Source organism: Microcaecilia unicolor, chromosome 4 (genome assembly GCF_901765095.1).
Source record: "Microcaecilia unicolor chromosome 4, aMicUni1.1, whole genome shotgun sequence".
Taxonomy (NCBI): domain Eukaryota; kingdom Metazoa; phylum Chordata; class Amphibia; order Gymnophiona; family Siphonopidae; genus Microcaecilia; species Microcaecilia unicolor.
In genome coordinates this window covers 212,357,306-212,381,419 of record NC_044034.1, presented here as the reverse complement: position 1 = coordinate 212,381,419, position 24,114 = coordinate 212,357,306, and the positions used below count along the sequence as shown (strand labels likewise).

The following is a 24,114-nucleotide window of genomic DNA, read 5'->3' as shown; positions in this document are numbered from 1 at the left end:
GTAATTTCTTTTAATGGCTACCGAGTAATGGCAACATTAGTGCATAGATCACTTCAATGAATAACGGACTATCTTACAGAAAATATAGAGAATTAGCAGATAAGTGCAGCAAGATTTAGTATTTAGCATTTGCAGAAATATTTTGCTATGATTACTAACAACGTGTGAATAATGTGATTTTTATGCAATTTGGTGATTACATAGAAGGCCATTGATGAAGAAATAAACAGTAAAAAATTAATAAAATAAGTTTGTTTGTTTTTTTTTTTTTGGGGGGGGGGGGGGGTTCAGGCCAATGATGTCTGTGTCAGTGCTAAAAATGATCCTAATATATGTCAGTGAGCAGCAGACCTCCTGAGGTAATTCTTTTTAATGGCAACATTAGCACATGAAAAAACAAAACAGGAGACAACCTGCTGCAGTATCCAAGCAGACAGTACAAACAGCAGCAGTGATCCAAGGAAAGACGAGACAGCAAAAGTTCACTCAAATGTAACTTTAATGGAAACTAGACCCAAACTGGCCAAGTTTCGGTAACCTTCGTTAGGGGTCACACTGGTTTCCAAATATATTCTCTGGCAAATGCATAAGTATCCAATATATACTGCAATTTTTGCACTGAAAAAGAGTCAGCTCAAATGCAGAGAGGCAGGAACAGCAAACTTTTCACACTGCAACGTGGTTGAGGTAAAAATGTTCTTAGCACATAGCAAAGACCTCTTAGTAAAAGCACTCTTAACTGGCTATGTTTTCTCCAGCTGTATAAACCCGGATATTCAATGCTGGAGCCCAGACATGACCCGCAATGAATGTCTGGGCATATAAAGCTGACAAAGGTCAGAAAAAGCTGAGCACTGCCAGCTGAATATTTATCCCTCTGTGACTATATATATTCCATCTAGAAAGCTTTGATTTAAGCAAGAATCACAGTTGGTTAGACCTACGAAACACACCTGCCACTTGATTTCAACATATAATCAGACATGATTAGGGAAGGCCCAGATCCTGGAATTGTTTGTCATCTGAAATAAGAGGTATTACAGATAATTTGAAGTTTCAATGATGTTTAAATATTTGGGGGCCCTTTTCCTAAGCTGCAGTAAGCCCTAATGCACGCTTACCACAGGTTAAAAATCACTACCATGGGCCATGCTGAGGCGTCCTACGTTAGTTTTGGAATCTGTGCGTGCTTTCCATGCACTATAAAAATGCTTTTTATTTTGTAGCGCTGGGAATGTGTTTAGGGGTGGAGAGTAGGCATGCCCAGTGCTAATCAGTTAGTAAAGCTGGATTATGATTAGCACATGGTGAGTGCGGAAGTTATTACCACCTAGAAAATAATGTCAGTAAGAGCTTCCGTGCTAATGGCCATGTGCTAATTGTGAAATTAGCATGTGGCCATTAATAGGGGAAATAGAAAATGAAGCTATTTTACTGCCCTGCTAAACGTGGCCTCAGCTCAGACACTTTTTAACGCAGCTTAGTAAAAGGGCCCCTTGGTTATTTCAAAGCTATTTTATGCAGGTAAAAGTAGCTTCACTTCCAGAGAAGCAACACAAAGTCCACTGGGGAGTCATCACTGGACTTTATCTTGCTTCTCTGGAAATGAAACTACTTTTACCTGTAGGTAATATTCTGTGGAACCGCCTTCAGGTTTTGTTATTGAAGCCTCTGATGTAGCCCTGGTGAGGGAGAAACAATATTTTTTCGGGCTTTCATAATATGAATAAATTAGACATTTTGGATTTCACCCTTGTGATCTGCTCCAGTCTGGATATTGCAGATCGCCTGCCTATTTGTTTTCTTAAAACTATTTTAGTATTTTTTTTAAACTTACAAAGTTTGTCATCTTTGAAAAATTAATGTTTCTTTACTGTAAGGTTGTATTTACTTCAGTTGATTTTAGACTATGATCCCTGTTTACTAAGCCCTGCTAAGGGCGCTCTAGCATTTTTAGCGTGCGCTAATGATAGCATGCGCTAAACACTAAGCTGCCCATAGAAACATATGAGTAACTCTAGCGTTTAGCACGTGCTAAAAACGCTAGCGCACCTTAGTAAATAGGGCCCTAAAATGATAATCTGAGATTGATTTTTTTTTAATGTAATCAATAGAAATCAAACAAAATAAAACATGGAAAAGATATTAAAAATATAAATAAATAAATAAATAAAAAAAACATGGAAAAGAAAATAAGATGATACCTTTTTTATTGGACATAACTTAATACATTTCTTGATTAGCTTTCGAAGGTTGCCATTCTTCGTCAGATCGGAAATAAGCAAATGTGCTAGCTGACAGTGTATATAAGTGAAAACATTCAAGCATTACTATGACAGTCTGACAGGGTGGTAGGATGGGGGTGGGTACGAGGTATGCATGGGGACATCAAAGCATATCATTGATATTCTAACAGGATGGGTGTGGATAGGTGAGGGGTGGGGTGATCTACAGAGACATACAGCTTTATGGTTTATAATGGGCTAGGAACACCAGATCCTTGTTAAGTCCTTTCTGTTGGGTGTTAAAATATTCAATCATCCTGACTTCAAAGGTCTTACGTTCTTGTATGGACTAACACGGCTACTACACTCCTCTACTTTTTAACGTAATGAAAGTATTATTACTTAGATGTTCACTGTTCATGGCTATATTTCTTGGATAATCTTAATGCTTTAAATTCAATTTAAAGAATGCTTTTTTATATATTCATTGTAGTTTGGTATGCCAGTTGTAAACCATTTAGAACTTATGGCTGAGGTGCTAGGAAAAATAATGGAGTCACTTCTGAAGGAAAAGACAGTTAACTTTCTAGAATCCAATGACTTGCAGGATCTGAGGCAACAAGGCTTTACCAAAGGAAAAACCTGCCAAACGATTTTGATTGATTTCTTTGACTGGGTGACCAAAGAATTGGATAAAAGACAGGCACTAGATGTAATCTACTTGGATTTCAGCAAAGCTTTTGATATGGTTCTTCACAGAAGATTCATGAATAAGTTGCGAGGGCTGAACATAGGGCCCAAAGTGGTAAACTAGATTGGAAACTGGTGGACTGACAGGTAACAGAGGGTGGTGGTAAATGGAATCCACTCTGAGGAAAGGAAGGTGACTAGTAGAGTGCCTCAGGAGTAGGTACTGGGGCTGATATTTGTGAGAGACATTACTGAAGAGTTAGAAGGAAAAGTTTGCCTTTTTGCATATAACATAAAGATAGCCAATAGAGTGGATACCCTGGATGGAGTAGAACCTATGGACAGAGATCTCCAAAAATTAGAAGAATGGTCAAAGGTCTGGCAGTTAAAAATTAATTGTTACCAAATATATCTAATCCAGAAGAACACTTAATTTAATACTACTGAGTCTCGTCCTATTCATCCACTAATCTATACTCAGTATTAAATAATCTTAATGTATAGTTAAAGTGATATATAATGTGCTCAGTTCTATTCTGTTCTTACCATTACATCCCCAAGGGAACATGTGGTAGAATCAGAGGAACCATCATTGCACATTAGGCATTCCTGTGATAGTTCAAGGTATGTACATACGTGCTGCCTCCTGAGGCAGGACAATACACAGACTGTGCAAATATTTTAACCTTCCTCCTCACTACAACATTATAACATTATTATAACAGCTATATAAGTACATAAATTAAAGTAAAAACATTGTTGGTCACAAACACTATACAATGCACAATGCCTAAATGATTATGTGGCTGTTACCTCAATGATGGCCTATTTTTGGCTATTACCTCCTATACATATGTACGAAAATATTATCCGCTATTCAAACAAATCTTCACTGTTAGACAATTGCCATAATCATTATCACTATTTATATATGATGCTGATTCCTTCTTCCCTTAGAGATGTCACCTCATGATAAAAGTGAAAAACATTTGTTATAATCCAACAGCTCATTCCATACACACTCACATAACAATAAGTCCCCTTGATTCTGGCCGAATTTTGCAGTTGCTTCCTCAAAAGGGGAACCTACATACAAATATACGCTTGTTCAAATAACCTTCACCATATACAGTTTTCATAGAGCACTTAAACAAGTAAATGCTAAGCCAAACTACTCACGATTAAAGCATCCAACCTTCTTTCGGTCATGCACCCCGGTGGGTGCCAACAAAACTCCGCCCACACTGAGGGTATTGCATGCTATGTCGCCATCTTCATTCACTTTTTAATCCCTGACTGTTATTGGTCTGTAGCTGTTATTGGTCATATCCTCTCCCCGCCTCCTTTCTGTCACAACCTCTCGATATCTCTGTTTAGACCACGGGGCTCCCCATATAAGAGAACATATCAGTAACATTAAAACCGATAAAGCGGAAGAACCTTTATCGGCGCATTGGAAAGAATATCATCATGCAATAATGGATTTACAATACACAGTATTGTTACAGGTGGTTCTGGACAAGGTTGGATCCTTGGGGGACACATTAATTCATAAAGAGCAACGTTTCATTTTTTCCTGGGACACTTTCAGCCCCGTGGTCTAAACAGAGATATTGAGTGGTTGTAGTATTGGCAGTTCCACTTGGAGTATTGTGTTTTGGAAGCTGTATTTTGCTACGGATGTAAAAAGACTTGAAGCAGTTCAGAGAAAAGTGATGAAAATGGTATGGGGTTTGCCTCACAAGATGTATGAGGAGAGACTTGAGGATCTAAATATGTATACCCTGGAAGAAAAGAGAGAAGGATGATATGATACAGACATTCAAATATTTAAAAGGTATTAATCTACAAGCAAACCTTTTCCAGAGACGGGAAGGTGATAGAACTAGAGGACATGAATTGAGGTAGCAGGAGGCCAACTCAGGAATAATGTCAGTAAGTACTTTTTCATGGAAAGAGTGGTATATTCCTGGAATGCTCTCCCATAGGAGGTGGTGGAGATGAAAACGGTAAAGAAATTAAAAAATATGTGAGATAAATACAAAGGAATACTGTGTATAAGGCATGGAACCAAACAAGTTTAGAGGTGATTAGATGGCAACACCAATAATTAGAAGCACAGCAAGTGCCAGGCAGACTTCTAAGGTCTGTGCCCTGATCGTGGCTGGACAGATTTGGATAGGCTGGGGTGGGGCTTTGACGACAACTTCAGAAGTTGGAGAACAAGGCCAGTGCAGGGCAGACTTCTATTGTCGGTGCCCTGAAAATGGCAAGGACAAATCAAGATCAAGTATACATATGTAATATCACATCATACCTTATGCTATGAGTTTATCTTGCTGGGCAGACTGGATGGACTGTACAGGTTCTTTATCTGCCATCATCTACTATAGTACTATGTTATGTGGCTATTGATAAAATTAAATTAAAATTCATGGATGCATCATTCAAGGCTGTCAGTTCCTGCAGGATTGTGAGTATTACCAAAATGCTGACCTATGCGTTCACATCTCTCCACTTGTATTGAGCTAATCCACTTCCCATAGATGTCATTAGAATGTTTGCATTAACTGCTTGGTAGCATTTTAAGAGTACATAAGTACATAAGTAGTGCCATACTGGGAAAGACCAAAGGTCCATCTAGCCCAGCATCCTGTCACCGACAGTGGCCAATCCAGGTCAAGGGCACCTGGCACGCTCCCCAAACGTAAAAACATTCCAGACAAGTTATACCTAAAAATGAGGAATTTTTCCAGTCCATTTAATAGCGGTCTATGGACTTGTCCTTTAGGAATCTATCTAACCCCTTTTTAAACTCCGTCAAGCTAACCGCCCGTACCACGTTCTCCCGCAATGAATTCCAGAGTCTAATTACACGTTGGGTGAAGAAAAATTTTCTCCGATTCGTTTTAAATTTACCACACTGTAGCTTCAACTCATGCCCTCTAGTCCTAGTATTTTTGGATAGCGTGAACAGTCGCTTCACATCCACCCGATCCATTCCACTCATTATTTTATACACTTCTATCATATCTCCCCTCAGCCGTCTCTTCTCCAAGCTGAAAAGCCCTAGCCTTCTCAGCCTCTCTTCATAGGAAAGTCGTCCCATCCCCACTATCATTTTCGTCGCCCTTCGCTGTACCTTTTCCAATTCTACTATATCTTTTTTGAGATACGGAGACCAGTAGTGAACACAATACTCCAGGTGCGGTCGCACCATGGAGCGATACAACGGCATTATAACATCCGCACACCTGGACTCCATACCCTTCTTAATAACACCCAACATTCTATTCGCTTTCCTAGCCGCAGCAGCACACTGAGCAGAAGGTTTCAGCGGTCTGAGAGTAATCCACAAAGAGATGTGGGAAATGTAACATTTCAACCACCAAAGTACCACTTCCTGGAATGAATATTGCACTTCTGAGTCTTCTCTTTTCAGTGCTTCATGAGTTCATTCTCCAATAGTTTTTGGAGCCTCAGAATCCTTTCAATACCTGAGGGTTAACTGAACTCATGACTATTGCATGCAATGGGCCATTCATGTGAGGTCCATATCTAGGCAGTGGCTGTAACCTTTTCTGTCTCTCTGTATGAGAAGTCTTGGCTTGCAGCACACCTGTTTGGTGAGTGTGTGAGATCCTTCTTACCGCATTGTGGAGAAGAGCTACTGGTTTGACTCTACTGCATGCTGCAACTGTTTTTAATCATTTTTTTACCATTGGGGGGGGGGAGTGTTATCTTAGTCCCGCTATATGTTCTTCACTACAGTTTGTAAACTATATATTATCTTGTGCATTTGACATATGCACTTTTGGCCCTATGTATTGTGGACTCCTGGTGCAAGCACTATCCTTTTCATGGTTCAATACTTCTCTGTTTGTTTTCATGCAAACTGCTGTTAATAAAAGATTTTTAAGAGACATTTCTGGCTACATTAGTGAAACAGCAGGGATGACCAAGTACACACTGGTCCTTGGTCATCTCTGCTGTTTGGCTGCTGCTTTCTGACCTGTGGAGATTGGTCCCTCTTTTTTGCTTCCTGTAGGATCGTCTCACATACAGCCTGGAAATGAGTACCTGCTGTAATGTGTTAATCATCTCAAGGGAAGCAAATAATGTGATGTCCACCTCAAAGTTTGGAATTAGATCTGAGCTTTATAACTTTCCTTTTGAAATCAAAGCTTAAGGTGTGTTACACTCAGGTACGTGAATTATTTCCTTGCCCAAATGGACTCACAATCTAAGTCATACTTGAAGCAATGGCGAGTGAACAAACTTGTCCAAGGTAACAAAGAATATTTGGGGGAGAGAAAGGATTTGAACACTGGCTTCTCTGGTTCACAACCTGCTTCTCTAACCACTAAGCTAGCTCTCCATTCCCACTATGTTGTGATATACCTTGTTAATTAATGCATATTCATTCCTCTGATTGTTCAGAAATTATAGTTCTCTTGTTGAGATGTGCTTACTTACCCTCCTATTTACTAAGCCACGCTAGCGGCTGCTATGTACTAATGCCGACACAGCCCATTCACTTTGAATGGGCTGTGTTGGCATTGCTGAGCAGCTTTTCCGCACAGTTTAGTAAACAAGAGGGTTAGTAGAAGCTTGAATGTTGTGAGTTTTCCACTATTAATTAACATACTAGTTTGAGTTTATTAGACATCTAGATGGCTTGCATTCTAAAAAGAAAAAAAATAGACTAGGAGAGAGGAAAAGAACAAACTAATACCATAAGGAAACGGGGTAGAACTACAATATTATGAAAGGGAAAAAAACATAATGAGGGAGTGAGCTTTTATCCAGACTCAGCTTCAGAAGAGGACGGTCATAAATGTAATGTCTTTTCTTTAATTATATGCATCCTGGAAAAAGAATGTTTTAAAATCAATCTTAAATTCTTGTAGTGTTATACTGTCATGTAAAGTTTGTGGGAGTTTATTCCAGGTTTCTGGGCCCTTCACTGAAAAAATAGCTGCCCTTGTATGTTTGTGAAAAATTTCTCTGAATGAAGGAACCACTAGGTGATGTTGGGTCTCTGATCTCAACGATAGTGCAGGGATATAAGGGGTCAAAAGATGGGATAGGAATTGAGGTGCACCAGTTGATACAATTTTATATAACTAAGAGCAGTGTTTTATAAATCTATGCAGTAAAGGAAGCCATTAAGCTTCCTTTAGGAGTGGAGTGGCATGATCAAATTTTATGATACAGTAATTATTGTATTGGCAGTATTTTGTACAAGCTGCAGACAACGAATATCTTTTTGATGGAGACCATTGTAAAGAACATTGCAGTAATCAAGTCGAGTTATTACAGAAGAATGAACTAGTATATATTAATGTCTTTGGGTAAAGCAAGGATTTGATCGATCTGTCAGAGACGAAAAAAGCAGGTGCGAATTACTGCACTGAGATGTGGTTGAAAAAATAGTTTTTCATCTAAAAGTACTCCTAAAACTTTTACTGTAGCATGTTGAGGGACTGGTACTGATGAAAGCATAACAGAATGTGGTAGAATGGTATTTGGAGAGTTTGAGAAAAGGATACATATGGACTTTTCTGGATTGAGGACAAGCCTATTATTCTGAAGCCACATCGTTAGTTCTATTAGCTTAGAATTAATGTCTGAAGTTATGGTAGAGTCTTGATAATCTATGGATATAGTAATTGAATGTTGTCCATGTATACATAAGTCGTGAAGCCTATGGATTGAGCCAGGAACAGTGTCATGTAAATGTTAAACAAGCATATTGGATAAGATAGAACCCTGTGGTACTCCTGAAGGCAAGAGAAAAGGTGTTGAGGTATCATTTTGGAAATGTACAACATAATGTCAGTCTGAAAGATTGATTAGAACCAATCATGTATTGTGTCACAAAGTCCTAATTGAGATTACCTATCTAGTAGGATATTGTGGTCTACCAGATCAAATGCTGACAATCTAAAGATAACATAATCACAGGGCTATTAATGTCAAGGTGATGGTGGATATGTGGTTAATTCCAAAAGTGTGTTTTCAGTGCACAGAACCCAGTTTGATTGGGGTGAAGAGTATTGGTTTTAAGTAGAAAGGCTTGAAGGTGGATATAAATCATTTTCTCAATGATTTTTATGAGAAATGGTAAATTATCAACTGGGCGATAATTACTGCTTTCTGATGGTTTTGAAATAACTTGTAATTTCAGTCTGATAGCTGCAAGTGATCATTTGAAGGAGAAAAGAACTAAGGTGAGTGTAAAACCATTTCAAAATGTATGCAGTGATGGGATTGGTCGGAGATGTGGTTAAGTTCATTCCTGAAATTATATCTTTTAAATGTGAAACTTACTTATTGGTAGCAAAGATGGTGTTGCTGAGGGTATTTGAACTGTGTTTGTAGTGGATGGAATGTTGGCTAAAAGGGAAGAAACTTTATTATAAAAGTAATTTGCCATCTTCTAACCAATTAGGCTAGGGACAGGCCAGGGGTAGAGCGTGGGTAGAGTGTCTACTTACCCGGTTAGTGGCCATTTTCAGTGTGCTAACCAGCTAAGTAACTGCATAAAGTTAGGACAGCAAAAAGAGTGTCCTAACTTATGCGGCGAAGTTAACTGGGCACTGCTCTGAATATCACCCGGCACACGGTTAATTTCTGAGTGACTGCTGAGACTAGGATATTCGGAGCCTGGGGCCATGCATGTCCCATCATTGAATATTCAGGGTCAGATCAGCCTGCGGCTGTGAGCTGATCAGACATCGCTCACCACCACGGACTGAGTATTGGGCAGAAGATTTTATTTGTTTAACTGGCATCTGAATTTACTAAAACGTCTGTTTTGCTTAAAATTACTTCAAATGTGAAAGAAGGGTGGGAATTGGAAAACGGACCTTGAAATGATGAGCTGAATGGAGGAATGTTAGGAGGTTGATAACGAAAGAAACCTGACCACAAATTGGATCAACAGCCTGAAAATAAAAGCCTAAGATTTCCAAGGAAGAGAAACTGGATGCACCAGATGAGCAGGTTGCCTCCCGCCCTGAGGAACCCCAGGCACTGTGCCAATCCATGTAGAAAGTCAGGTTCAGGAAATTCTACTGGCATGACTGTACAAGTGTTGCCAAAGTAATACACGTGGGGAGTCATTTTTCTAATGCATTTTCTGCATGTAAAGCATGTTTTGCAAGCAGAAAATGACTATTATAAAACTGTAAGTAGTAGGCTTCCGGAGGGGGTGGGGGGTGGGGGGCGTAGTTTGGGTGGAGTGAGGTGAGTTACCATGCACATGCATACTTTATGTACAGTCATAGAGGACACACACACTTTACGTCTGTCTCGGAGCAGGTCTAAACTCTAAGAAGACTGAGGTACAATAGGAGGAAAAGGGGATTGTTTATTTATTCCTTCTACAGCAGTTATCATTTACTCTAAACAACAAGTTTGCAGTCTGGGAGTCTTATTGGATGAAAATTTAACCTTGGATGCATAGATCTCAAGGATGGTTAAGACTTCATTTGCATTACTTAAGGGGTCTTTTACTTAGCCACGGTAGCGTTTTTAGTGCGTGCTAAATGCTAGAGACACCCATAGGAATATATGAGCATCTCTAGTGTTTAACGCATGCTTATCGTACCACGCGCCAAAAATGCTACCATGGCTTAGTAAAAGGTCCACATAGGTCACTTAGGTGTTAGCATTTATTTCTGGGCCAGATTTGGAAGCACTGGTCCATTCATTTGCGGCTGCAAGACTAGATTATTGTAACCAGAGCTGTGATACAACAAACCTTTGACTCCGACACTGTCTCCTTTATTTTTCTACTGTCCAACTCCAACTCTGACTCCTACTGAGATTAGGCTTTAAAGTTTTTGTTCAGGATCTAAAGTACTGGTAAATATCTACCAGTATTTTAGATCCAGGTCAAAAAATGATATATATTTAAGTATAAGTATAAAATTATGAATTTACCTAATATTACAGTGTAAGTTTTTATTTTGAAGCTGGAGTCAGTCAATAGATTTTTAGCAACTCCAACTCTACCCAAAATTGCTTCTGATTCTAACTGTAACTTCACAGCCTGATTGTAACAGTCTTTATGGAGAGGGGTGGCTTTCACAAAAAGCCCTCCATTGATTCAGCTCATGCAAAAGAAAGCTGCTCGGCTGATTTTTTTTTAACAGGTGTGATCTGGTAATTCCATTGTTGAAAGCTCTTCATTGGCTTCCTTTGTCATTTTGCATAGAGTTTAAAACTCTGGGATAGGTTTTCAAAGTCATTTATCCAGTTACCAGGTACTACAAGGTACATAAGTGCCAGTGAGAGGGATATCCAGTGGCACTGTTGGGTTGTTCCACTGAATATTTCCTATGACTATTGAGGCATTATCTGGTTAGTGCCAGGATAGTCTGTGGGCAGAGCTTGGTCTGAGCCAAAGATTGCTTACCTGGTTGACAGTGATATTCATACCATTAACCAGATAATTAACTGGCTAACGTTAGCACAACAAAAAGACTGTCATAACTTTATCAATAAATCGATTTTTCACTCTTTCAAAAAGTACAAAGACCAGGGGACACTCAATGAAATTACATGAAAATACTTTTAAAACAAATAGGAGGAAATATATTTTTACTCAATGAATAGTTAAGCTCTGGAACATGTTACGGGAGGATGTAGTAACAGCAGTTAGTGTATCTGGGTTTAAAAAAAGTTTGGGCAAATTCTTGGAGGAAAAGTCCATAGTCTGCTATTGAGACAGACATGGAGAAGCCACTGCTTGCCCCAGGATTGGTAGCATGGAATGTTGCTACTGTTTAAGATTCTATATGGAATGTTGCTGCTATTTGGGTTTCTGCCTGGATTGACCACTGTTGGAAGCAGGATATAGGGCTAGATGGACCATTGGTCTGACCCAGTATGGCTATTCTTATGTTCAGCATTTCTGGGTCAACACTGAAACCAGATATTCAGTGCTGACCAGTATCTGGGTACTAGTGCTGAAAATCCATTTTCATTTTAACCGTGGTAGCTGGCATGTTTCCTAAATGCTAACCACCACGGTTAAATATTGGGTAGCCTACGTTTAGTTCATAAATTGCTATATTTGTGTAGTAATATTTATTTAAAGGATAATCTTGTTTCTTACATGTCTTTTAAAATCTTGCGATCCTTGCTGCAGAATTTATTAGCACTTCCTTTAGAGGGATGCATGGGAACATGATCTGGTCCCCATCCCCACCCCCCATCCTCAGTCAATTCTTCCATCCCCACCCCATCCAATCATATTGGTACCAACCCCTCACTATCCCCACAGTTTTCTTTCCCATCCTTGTACCCATCCACATTTAAAAGATCTTGTAAATTCAAACAAAACATAAAATGTGTCCTATAATTTGTTAAAATTTAACACAAAACAATAGGCATTACTTTGTTACATATGCAAGAAACCCATAGTCTTATGATTAAAATTGTTTTCTTAAATATCAAAGTCCATAATGTTCTTGCAGTCCATCATTTCAAACTATGTAAAAATAATGAACCATCTACAGAGCCAGAGCTCAGTTCCATTCCACACAGTGGCGTACCAAGGGGGGGCGGTGGAGGCGGTCCGCCCCGGGTGCACACCGCTGGGGGGTGCCGTGGCGCGCGCATGTCAGCTCCGAGTTCGCTATCTTCGCTCGTTCACTGCAGCTCCCTCTGCCCTGGAACAGGTTACTTCCTGTTCCGGGGCAGAGGGAGCTGCAGCGAACGAGCGAAGTTATCGAACTTGGAGCCGACAGGCGTGCGCCGCGGCACCCCCCCCCAGCGGCGTGCACTCGGGGGGGGGGGGGGGGTGTCATTTAGCCGGGGGGGGGGGGGCGCATCGGCGTTCCGCCCCGGGTGCCATCCAGGCTAGGAATGCCACTGATTCCACATTCTTCGATTGTTTTTCCTGTAACTGAAAAAGAACGTTCTGATGACGTGCTGGTGATAGGAGTTCCAAGCACAAGTGTGCACAGGGACTTGATCTGGTCCCTATCCCCATCCATCCCATCAGTTTGGATGCATCCCCACCCCATCCCCATCATATTGCTATTGGTCCCTCACCATCCCCATGGATTTTCCATTGTCTCCATCTCTGTGCACATCTGTAACTGCCATCTAAACTAAAATTGCAGTTTACCAGAGGAGGTGCTTTTATATATGATGGACCTAAATTGTGAAACAAGGTGCCCTTACAAATTCAAAAAGAAAGGGAGTATTTGTGATTTTTGCAAACATCTGAAGGCTTGGGGGGGGGGGGGGGGGCGCAATTCCATAACTGGAGGAGTGGCCTAATGGTTAGTGCAGCGGGCTTTGATACTGGCAACCTGGATTCGATTCCCACTGCACCTCCTTGTGACCTTAAGCAAGTCTCTTAAACCTCTATTGCCCCAAGTACAAAAACTTAGATTGTGAGCCCTCCTAGGGACAGAGAAAGTATCTGCATATAATATGTACAGCACTGTGTACTACTACTACTACAAATCATTTCTATAGCGCTACCAGTCGTACGCATCTAGTAGCTTTATAGAAATGATTAGTAGTAGTAGTAGCCATGAGGTAGACATGCCAGTGCTGACTACAGAATGCCAATTTTATAATGGCATCTGTGCACCAAAATGCCATTATAGAATAATGGTGTAATTTCGCATTCATATGCCTAGAATTAGGTGCAATATATGTAGTAGAGGATCAAAAAAGTACAATATGTTGCAATAATTATAGCGAGTAAGTCTCATATGTACTTAACGGCTGGTGTCACTTCACTCCCTCGGTGAACCTCTTGCCGTATCAATATTATAATCATAGACTTTTACCCCCAACCTACCAATACCTCAATTCTTCACTTTTTATTCTTTTATTCTTAACATTATATAAAAAATTCAGGCAATGTGTTACTTATCTTGACTTATTCTCAAACGGGTGTGCTCACAGAATTAGGTGCAGACAGAATAAAGGGTCATGGACTTGATATACCACAGTTCTGTGGTACAACTGAAGCAGTTTACACATTCTGTGTAGATGCTTTTCCTATCTTTAGTGGGCTCATAATTTAAGTTTTTGTAGCCGGGGCAATGGAAGTTTAAATGACTTGAGCAGGATTACAAGGAGTAGCAGTGGGAATTGAACCCAGTTCCCCAGGCTCTCAGTTCATTACACTAATGATTAGGCTACTCCTCTACTCCAGTTACAGCAGGTGAATGGCAGGTATAAATGTTCACACATAACTATTACCTGACCTGCATGTAACTTATAGTATTCTAAAGCTTACGTGAGTAACTTGGGGACACACCCATGCCTTTCTCATGCTCCGCACATGTGTACACCCACCTTGCAATTATGCACTAATGCACCTATGTGCTATTTCATAAAATAATATGTAGTGCAGATACAGATGTAAGTGCAAATTATCTTGTCACTTATGGTGCATATAACTACATGAGCACAGTTACAGAATTACATTTTTGGTATTTTGTCAAGTGTTTATGTTTATTAGGAGATTTGCTAAAAAGGCCTTAGATGCACAGTAAATCAAGGTGATACACAATATATAAAAACCATAGAAGAAAACTGAACAGAACTTCATTAAAATAGCACAGAGAATCACATCCACAACCTCAGAAAAAGAGTCTGCCTATCAGTGACTTTGTTTGTATTGTCAACTAACTCACACAAAAGCTGAGACTTCAATGCTTTCTTGAAATTAGTAAAAGATGGTTCTGATCTTAATACCCATGGAAGTTTGTTCCATAAGAAAGGGGACAAAAATAAAAAGCACTTTTTCATGTAGAGACCCAGTGTGCTTGATTTGGGTTAGGGAGGATCAACCTGTGATCATTCAATGACCTAAGCATACGAGAAGGGGTGTAGGGTAGTAAGTCTGACTAGATATTCAGGGAGGCCAATATGTAGGGGCTTATGTGTCAAAGATAGAATTTTAAACTGTATTCTTACATTTATAGGCAACCAGTGAAGCTGTTGAAACAGAGAAGTAATATGATCTTGCCTTACACAGGCATAGTAACATTGTAAGTGACGGAAGATAAAGACCTGAACAGTCCATCCAGTCTGCCCAACAGTCACATCGTTATCAGTCTAAGTTTAAATCAACAATGAACGTGATATTATATACTTAATCATGGTCTTTCTTTGGTGTTTCTGGAACATAGACCATAGAAGTCCGCCCGGCTCTGCCCTTATGTTCCAACTACCGGATTTGCCATCAAATCTCACTCCAGCCTATCTGAATCTGTCTTCTCATTTGCGGGACACAATCCATAAAAGTCATCCCGGCACTGTCCTCACATTCCAAATATTTGGAGTTTCCGTCGAAGCTCTCTCCAGCCTATACTAAACCAGATTGCTATATGTGATACTTGAACCGTACAAGCCAGTCCAGCACTGGCCTTTAGTGTTTGAATTCTCTTGAGCTCACATTTGGAAATACCTGCATAAACTACAGCAATCTGAAAATGGTAATGGAGTTCAAACATGCATGGGATATGCATAGAGGAATCCTGTGCAGAAGGAATGGATCCTCAGAAGCTTAGCTGAAATTGGGTGGTGGAGCAGGTGGGGGGAAGAGGGGGTTGTGGCTGGGAGGCGAGGATAGGGGAGGGCAGACTTATACGGTCTGTACCAGAGCCGGTGATGGGAGGCAGGACTGGTGGTTGGGAGGCGGGAAATACTGCTGGGCAGACTTATATGGTCTGTGCCCTGAAAAGGACAGGTACAAATTCAACTCAAGGTAAGGTATACACATATGAGTTTGTCTTGGGCAGACTGGATGGACCATGCAGGTCTTTTTCTGCCGTCATCTACTATGTAATCAAGACGAAAACCGATAAAAGCATGGAAGTAGGTATGTAATGATGGAAAATCCAAAAAGCTTTGGACAGCTCTTATTTTTTGAAGAGCATAAAAACTGAATTTCAACACTGATGAGATTTACAAAGAGAAGCTGAGTCTGGAGTCAATAATAACCCCAAGATATTTGAACAGTGCCACTGGTTGTGTACCTGTGGGAGGAGTGAGATGTCTAGATATCCAACAAAGTGTAGTCTTTTGTGGGTCAAGGACTAAGCGATGTTCTCTTAACCACAATGAAATTTCACCCAGACAGTTTTGAAGTGCAGAAATATCAGGGTTGTGTGCTGTAGTATAGTGTATCAAAAGGATATCGTCTGCGTAAAAATATGTGCTTGAGTTAAGTTTTAAATTTTGAAGAGGGAGAAGGAAATTGTTATGATTGTATTTCTGATTTATTTTTAAAATTGTAATTGTACATGTACTGTGACTTTTATAAGTACATAAGTATTGCCAAAGGTCCATCGAGCCCAGCATCCTGTTTCCAACAGTGGCCAATCCAGGTCACAAATACCTGGCAAGACCCCAAAAATGTTCAAAACATTTTATACTGCTTATCCCAGAAATAGTGGATTTTCCCCAGTCCATTTAATAACGGTCTATGGACTTTTCCTTTAGGAAGCCATCCAAACCTTTTTTAAACACCGCTAAGCTAACCGCCTTTACCACATTCTCTGGCAATGAATTCCAGAGTTTACTCGTTGAGTGAAGAAATAGTTTCTCCGATTCGTTTTAAATTTACTACATTGTAGCCTCATCGCATGCCCCCTAGTCCTAGTATTTTTGGAAAGCGTGAACAGACGCTTCACATCTACCCGTTCAACTCCACTCATTATTTTATAGACCTCTATCATATCTCCCCTAAGCCGCCTTTTCTCTAAGCTGAAGAGCCCTAGCCCGCTTTAGCCTTTCCTCATAGGAAAGTCGTCCCATCCCCTTTATCATTTTCATCGCCCTTCTCTGCACCTTTTCTAATTCCACTGTATCTTTTTTGAGATGTGGTGACCAGAATTGAATACAATATTCAAGGTGCGATCGCACCATGGAGCGATACAAAGGCATTATAACATCCTCATTTTTGTTTTCCATTCCTTTCCTAATAATTCCTAACATTCTATTTGCTTTCTTAGCCGCAGCAGCACAGTGAGCAGAAGGTTTCAAAGTATCATCGACGACGACACTTAGATCCCTTTCTTGGTCCGTGACTCCTAACATGGAACCTTGCATGACGTAGCTGTAATTCGGGTTCCTCTTTCCCACATGCATCACTTTGCACTTGCTCACATCAAACGTCATCTGCCATTTAGACGCCCAGTCTCCCAGTCTCGTAAGGTCCTCTTGTAATTTTTCACAATCCTCCCGCGATTTAACGACTTTGAATAACTTTGTGTCATCAGCAAATTTAATTACCTCACTAGTTACTCCCATCTCGAGGTCATTTATATATATATTAAAAAGCAGCGGTCTGAGCACAGACCCCTGGGGAACCCCACTAATTACCCTTCTCCATTGAAAATACTGACCATTTAACCCTACTCTCTGTTTTCTATCTTTTAGTCAGTTTTTAATCCACAGTAGAACACTATCTCCTATCCCATGACTCTCCAATTTCCTTTGGAGTCTTTCATGAGGTACTTTGTCAAACACCTTCTGAAAATCCAGATACACAGTATCAACTGGCTCTCCTTTATCCACATGTTTGTTCACCCCTTCAAACAAATGTAGTAGATTGGTGAGGCAAGATTTCCCTTCACTTATTTAGTAGTGTAACTCACAACATTTTTGAAGATGCAAGCTATCAAGATACCCAAGGTACTTTGATAGCTTACATTTCTTGATATGAAGGTACCCAAAGAGAAAAGACACTCCCAAATCACTAATGTTGAAACACATACCAGGAAACGTAGATGGAAAGCAATGGCCACAAATGCTCACAGTCTAAGCAATAAAGTTCATAACCTTCAAGCCCTGATGTTGGAGGCAGACTGAGACGTTATTGGAATCACGGAGACGTGGCTCAATGGTTCTCATGAATGGGATGCAAACATACCAGGCTATAATCTATTTAGGAAGGATAGAGATGGTCGTAAAGGTGGAGGAATAGTTCTGTATGTGAGAAATTATATCGCAGCGACTGAAATGACAGGGACCAGGGGAAAGGAAGAAGCTATATGGATCACCTTAAAAAGAGATGATAGAACCTCTATCCACGTGGGTGTTGTCTACAGACCCCCGACATAATAGGAGGAACTAGATAAAGATCTGATCGCAGATATTCAAAAATTGGGAAAGACGAGAGAGGTGCTGTTGCTGGGAGATTTCAATCTGCCGGATGTAGATTGGAAGGTTCCATCTGCAGAATTGGAAAGAAGTAGAGAGATCGTGGATGCTTTTCAAAGTGCTCTGCTCAGACAAATGGTTACGGAATCCATGAAGGAGGGAATGACGCTGGATCTGGTGCTCTCAAATGGGGATAGTGTGTCAAATGTCCGAGTGGGTGCCCACCTGGGCAGCAGTGACCATCAAACAGTTTGGCTTGATATGACAGCTGAAGTGGAGGGCGGCCACTCAAAACTCAAAGTCCTGGATTTCAAGCATGCTGACTTTAGTAAAATGGGGAAATACCTGAGGAAGGAGTTGATGGGCTGGGAGGACGAAAAATAAGTGGAAGGACAGTGGTCCAGGCTGAAAGAAGCTATAAATAGGGCCACAAACCTTTATGTAAGGAGAGTAAATAAAAGCAAGAGAAAAAGGAAACCAATATGGTTCTCCAAGCAAGTGGCTGCGAAAATAAAGGCTAAAGAGTTGGCGTTCCTGAAATACAGAAAAACTCAAGAAGAGGAACACGGAGAGGAATACCAGATGAAACTGAAAGAGAGAGATACATCTGGCGAAAGCGCAAGCGGAAGAACAAATGGCTAGAAAGGTAAGGAGGGGTGACAAAAATTTCTTCAGGTATATTAGTGAAAGGAGGAAGACTAAAAAGGGAATTGTGAGACTGAAAGATGCTGCGAACCGCTATATAGATAATGATGAAGAAAAAGCAAATTTACTAAACAGATACGTTTGTTCTGTTTTCACAGAAGAAAATCCTGGAGCAGGACCACGATTGACTGGCAAAAGTACATATGAGAATGGAGAGGATATAGCACCATTCATGGAAGAGAGTGTGTATGAACAACTTAAAAATCTAAAGGTGGACAAAGCCATGGGACTGGACAGGATCCACCCCAGATATTGAGGGAGCTCAGAGAGGTTCTGGTGGGTCCTCTTAAAGATTTGCTTAATAAATCCTTGGAGACTGGAGAGGTTCCATGGGAGTGGAGAACGGCGGATGTGGTCCCTGTTCACAAAAGTGGTGATAGGGAAGAAGCTGGAAACTACAGGCCGGTAAGCCTCACTTCGGTTATTGGAAAAGTAATGGAACTGATGCTGAAGGAAAGGATAGTGAATTTTCTGGAAGCCAATAAGTTGCAAGATCCGAGACAACATGGTTTTACCAAAGGTAAATCGTGCCAAACGAATGTCATTGAATTCTTTGATTGGGTGACCGGGAATTGAATCATGGACATGCTATAGACATAATCTACTTAGATTTCAGCAAAGCTTTTGACACGGTTCCCCACAGGAGGCTCTTAAATAAACTAGACAGGCTGAAGATAGAACCCGAAGTGGTAAACTGGTTGACGGACAGACGCCAGAGGGTGGTGGTAAATGGAATTCGATCGGATGAGGGAAAGGTGAGCAGTGGAGTGCCTCAGGGATCGGTGCTGGGGCTGATTCTGTTCAGTATATTTGTGAGTGACATTGCCGAAGGGTTAGAAGGTAAAGTTTGCCTTTTTGCAGTCGATACTAAAATTTGTAACAGAGTGGACACCCAGGAGGGAGTGGAAAACATGAAAAAGGATCTGCGGAAGCTAGAAGAATGGTCTAAGGTTTGGCAATTAAAATTCAATGTGAAGAAATGCAAAGTGATGCACTTAGGGAGTAGAAATCCACGAGAGACGTTTGTGTTAGGCGGTGAGACTCTGATATGTACAGACAGGGAGAGGGATCTTGGGGTGATAGGATCTGAAGGCAACAAAACAGTGTGACAAGGCGGTGGCCGTAGCTAGAAGGTTGCTAGGCTGTATAGAGAGAGGTGTGACCAGCAGAAGAAAAGAGGTGTTGATGCCCCTGTAGAAGTCGTTGGTGAGGCCCCACCTGGAGTATTGTGTTCAGTTTTGGAGGCCGTATCTTGCTAAGGATGTAAAAAGAATTGAAGTGATGCAAAGAAAAGCTACAAAAAAGGTATGGGATTTGCATTACAAGACGTATGAGGAGAGACTTGCTGACCTGAACATGTATACCCTGGAAGTAAGGAGAAACGGGTGATATGATACAGACATTCAAATATTTGAAAGGTATTAATCCGCAAATGAACCGTCTCCGTAGATGGGAAGGCAGTAGAACTAGAGGACATGAAATGAGATTGAAATGGGGCAGACTCAAGAAAAATGTCAGGAAGTATTTTTTCACGGAGAGAGTGGTGGATGCTTGAAATGCCCTCCCGCAGGAGGTGGAGATGAAAACGGTAACGGAATTCAAAAATGCATGGGATAAACATTAAAAAATCCTGTTCAGAAGGAATGGATCCTCAGAAGCTTAGCAAAGATTGGGTGGCAGAGCCGGTGGGGGGAGGCGGGGTTAGTGGTTGGGAGGCGGGGCTAGTGCTGGGCAGACTTCTATGGTCTGTGCTCTGAAAATGGCAGCTACAAATCAAAGTCAGGTACACACATAAAGTAGCACATATGAGTTTATCTTGTTGGGCAGACTGGATGGACCGTACAGGTCTTTCTTTTCCATCATCTACTATGTTACTATCCAGCTCATTTTCGAAAGAGATCGCCGGCCATCTTCCGACACAAATCGGGAGATGGCCGGCGAACTCCTGATCCCGGCCAAATCGGTATAATTGAAAGCCGAAATTGGCCGGCGCCAACTGCTTTTTCATCGCGGAGCCGGCCAACCTTCAAGGGAGGGTACAGAAGGCGGGATGGGAGGCGGAGTGGGGGCGTGGTTATGAGATGGCTGACTTCACCCCATAATGGAAAAAAGATGGCCGGCTCAAACGAGCATTTTGCCGGCTGGACTTAGTCCATTTATTTTTAGGACCGAGTCACAAAAAAGCGCCCCAACTGACCAGATGACCACCGGAGGAAATCTGGGATCACCTCCCCTTACTCCCCCAGTGGTCACCAACCCCCTCCCACCCAAAAAACAAAAACAAAAACATTTTGTGCCAGCCTGAAATGTCATACCCAGCTCCCTGACAGCAGTATGCAGGTCCCTGGAGCAGTATTTAGTTGGTGCAGTGCACTTCAGGCAGGTGGACCCAGGCCCATCCCCCCCTACCTGTTCTTGTAGTGGTTAATGTTGAGCCCTCCAAAAACCCCCAAAACCCACTGTACCATAGTAACATAGTAACATAGTAGATGACGGCAGAAAAAGACCTGCATGGTCCATCTAGTCTGCCCACGATAAACTCATATGTGTATACCTTACCTTGATTTGTACCTGTCTTTTTCAGGGCACAGACCGTATAAGTCTGTCCAGCAGTATTTCCCTCCTCCCAACCACCAGTCCCGCCTCCCATCACCGGCTCTGGCACAGACCCCGTATAAGTCTGCCCTCCCCTATCCTAGCCTCTCAACCACCAACCCCTCTTCCCCCCGCCACCCAATTTCAGCTAAGCTTCTGTGGATCCATTCCTTCTGCACAGGATTCCTTTATGCCTATCCCAAGCATGTTTGAATTCCGTTACCGTTTTCATCTCCACCACCTCCCGCAGGAGGGCATTCCAAGCGTTCACCACCCTCTCTGTGAAGAAATACTTCCTGACATCTTTCCTGAGTCTGCCCCCCTTCAATCTCATTTCATGTCCTCTCGTTCTACCGCCTTCCCATCTCCGGAAAAGATTCGTTTGCAGATTAATACCCTTCAAATATTTGAACTTCTGTATCATATCACCCCTGTTCCTCCTTTCCTCCAGAGTATACATGTTCAGGTCAGCAAGTCTCTCTTCATACGTCTTGGAACGCAACTCCCATACCATCCTCATAGCTTTTCTTTGTACCGCTTCCATTATTTTAACATCCTTCGCAAGGTACGGCCTCCAAAACTGAACACAATACTCCAGGTGGGGCCTCACCAACATCTTATACAGGGGCATTAAAACCTCCTTTCTTCTGCTGGTCACACCTCTCTCTATACAGCCTAGCAACCTTCTCGCTACGGCCACCGCCTTGTCACATTGTTTCATCGCCTTCAGGTCCTCAGATACTATCACCCCAAGATCCCTCTCCCCGTCCGTGTCTATCAGGCTCTCCCCACCTAACACATACGCCTCCCTTGGATTTCTACTCCCTAAGTGCATCAATTTGCATTTCTTCGCATTGAATTTTAATTGCCAAACGTTAGACCATTTTTCCAGCTTCTTCAGATCTTTTTTCATGTTTTCCACTCCCTCCCGGGTGTCCACTCTGTTGCAAATCTTGGTGTCATCCGCAAAAAGGCAAACTTTACCTTGTAACCCTTCGGCAATGTCACTCACAAATATATTGAACAGAATTGGCCCCAGCACCGATCCCTGAGGCACTCCACTACTCACCTTTCCCTCCTCCGAGCGAACTCCATTTACCACCACCCTCTGGCGTCTGCCCGTCAACCAGTTCCTAATCCAGTTCACCACTTCGGGTCCTATCTTCAGCCCTTCTAGTTTATTCAAGAGCCTCCTGTGGGGAACCGTGTCAAAAGCCTTGCTGAAATCTAAGTAGATGACGTCCATAGCACGTCCTTGATTTAATTCTCCTGTCACCCAGTCAAAGAATTCAATGAGATTCGTTTGGCACGAATTCCCTTTGGTGAAACCATGTTGTCTCGGATCTTGCAACTTATTGGCTTCCAGGAAATTCACTATCCTTTCCTTCAGCATGGCTTCCATTACTTTTCCAATAACCGAAGTGAGGCTTACCGGCCTGTAGTTTCCAGCTTCTTCCCTATCCCCACTTTTGTGAAGAGGGACCACCTCCGCCGTTCTCCAATCCATCGGAACCTCTCCCGTCTCCAAGGATTTATTAAACAATTCTTTAAGAGGACCCGCCAGAACCTCTCTGAGCTCCCTCAGTATTCTGGGGTGGATCCCGTCCGGCCCCATGGCTTTGTCCACCTTTAGCTTTCCAAGTTGTTCATACACACTCTCTTCCGTGAACGGTGCTCTATCCACTTCATTCTCAGGTGTACTTTTGCCAGTCCCTCTCGGTCCTTCCCCAGGATTTTCTTCAGTAAAAACAGAACAAAAGTATCTATTTAGCAAATTGGCTTTTTCTTCATCATTTTCTACATAGCGTTTTGCTGTATCTTTTAGTCTCACAATCCCCTTTTTAGTCTTTCTCCTTTCACTAATATACCTGAAGAAGTTTTTGTCTCCCCTCCGTACATTTCTAGCCATTTGTTCTTCCGCTTGCGCCTTCGCCAGACGTATCTCTCTCTTGGCTTCTTTCAGTTTCATCCGGTATTCCTCCCACATGTAGGTGCCCCCCTTCACCCCTTAGGGCTATAGTAATGGTGTAGAGTTGTGGGGTTTGGAGGGCTCAGCACCCAAGGTAAGGGAGCTATGCACCTGGGAGCTATTTTTATTTTTTAATTTTGAAGTGCCCCCTAGGGTGCCCGGTTGGTGTCCTGGCATGTCAGGGGGGGCCAGTGCACTACAAATGCTGGCTCCTCCCATGCCCAAATGTCTTGCATTTCACCAGGTTTGAGATGGCCGGGCCCGGTTTCCATTATGGCTGAAAAACGAAGCCGGCCATCTCCTCTAAACCCGGCGATCGATTTAGCCGGCCCCAACCGTATTTTGATAATATGCTTGGCTCTGCCCCCTTGCGGCACCGGCCCCGAAGATGGCTGGCGCCGTTCGATTATGCCCCTCATTGTTACTATGTTAAGTTCAGTAACTACATCTGAGATGGTTCTGTATTTCCTGCTAGTAACTAAAAGGGAATATGCTCATACGGGTTAATACTTTAAGCTGTTAACATGGAATTGTTAATGTAATGCCATCTCACTGTGGCACACCTATAGAATGTATCCTTTCTCCATATATTTACTTTTATGGATAAAAATAGACATTTATAGAAGCTATTAATCTTGGGGTCAACTTAAAATAGTTTGAAAACTGATGGATCAGTTTGGAGATTTATTTGTGGGATTCTCATAGCCATATCAAGCCTGTCTGTAATTCACAGGCATCTTCCTCAGAATAGCTGGTCAGTCCTATGCAGAGTAAATTATC

At 41.7% G+C, this 24,114-nt stretch overlaps 1 protein-coding gene across 2 annotated transcripts in view; it reads left to right on the top strand.

Annotated features, from left to right (window-relative positions):
* Positions 1 to 24,114, top strand: part of ANO9 (anoctamin 9) — a 215,514-nt gene that overhangs the window by 49,280 nt on the left and 142,120 nt on the right. The window contains exon 1 of one of the 2 annotated variants that reach the window (XM_030201206.1): positions 7,067 to 7,120. The exons of the other annotated variant lie outside the window; for it this stretch is intronic. The gene's annotated coding sequence lies outside the window, so the exon portion shown is untranslated. Of the gene's footprint in view, positions 1 to 7,066; positions 7,121 to 24,114 lie in introns of those variants that run through there. 2 annotated transcript variants of the gene reach the window in all.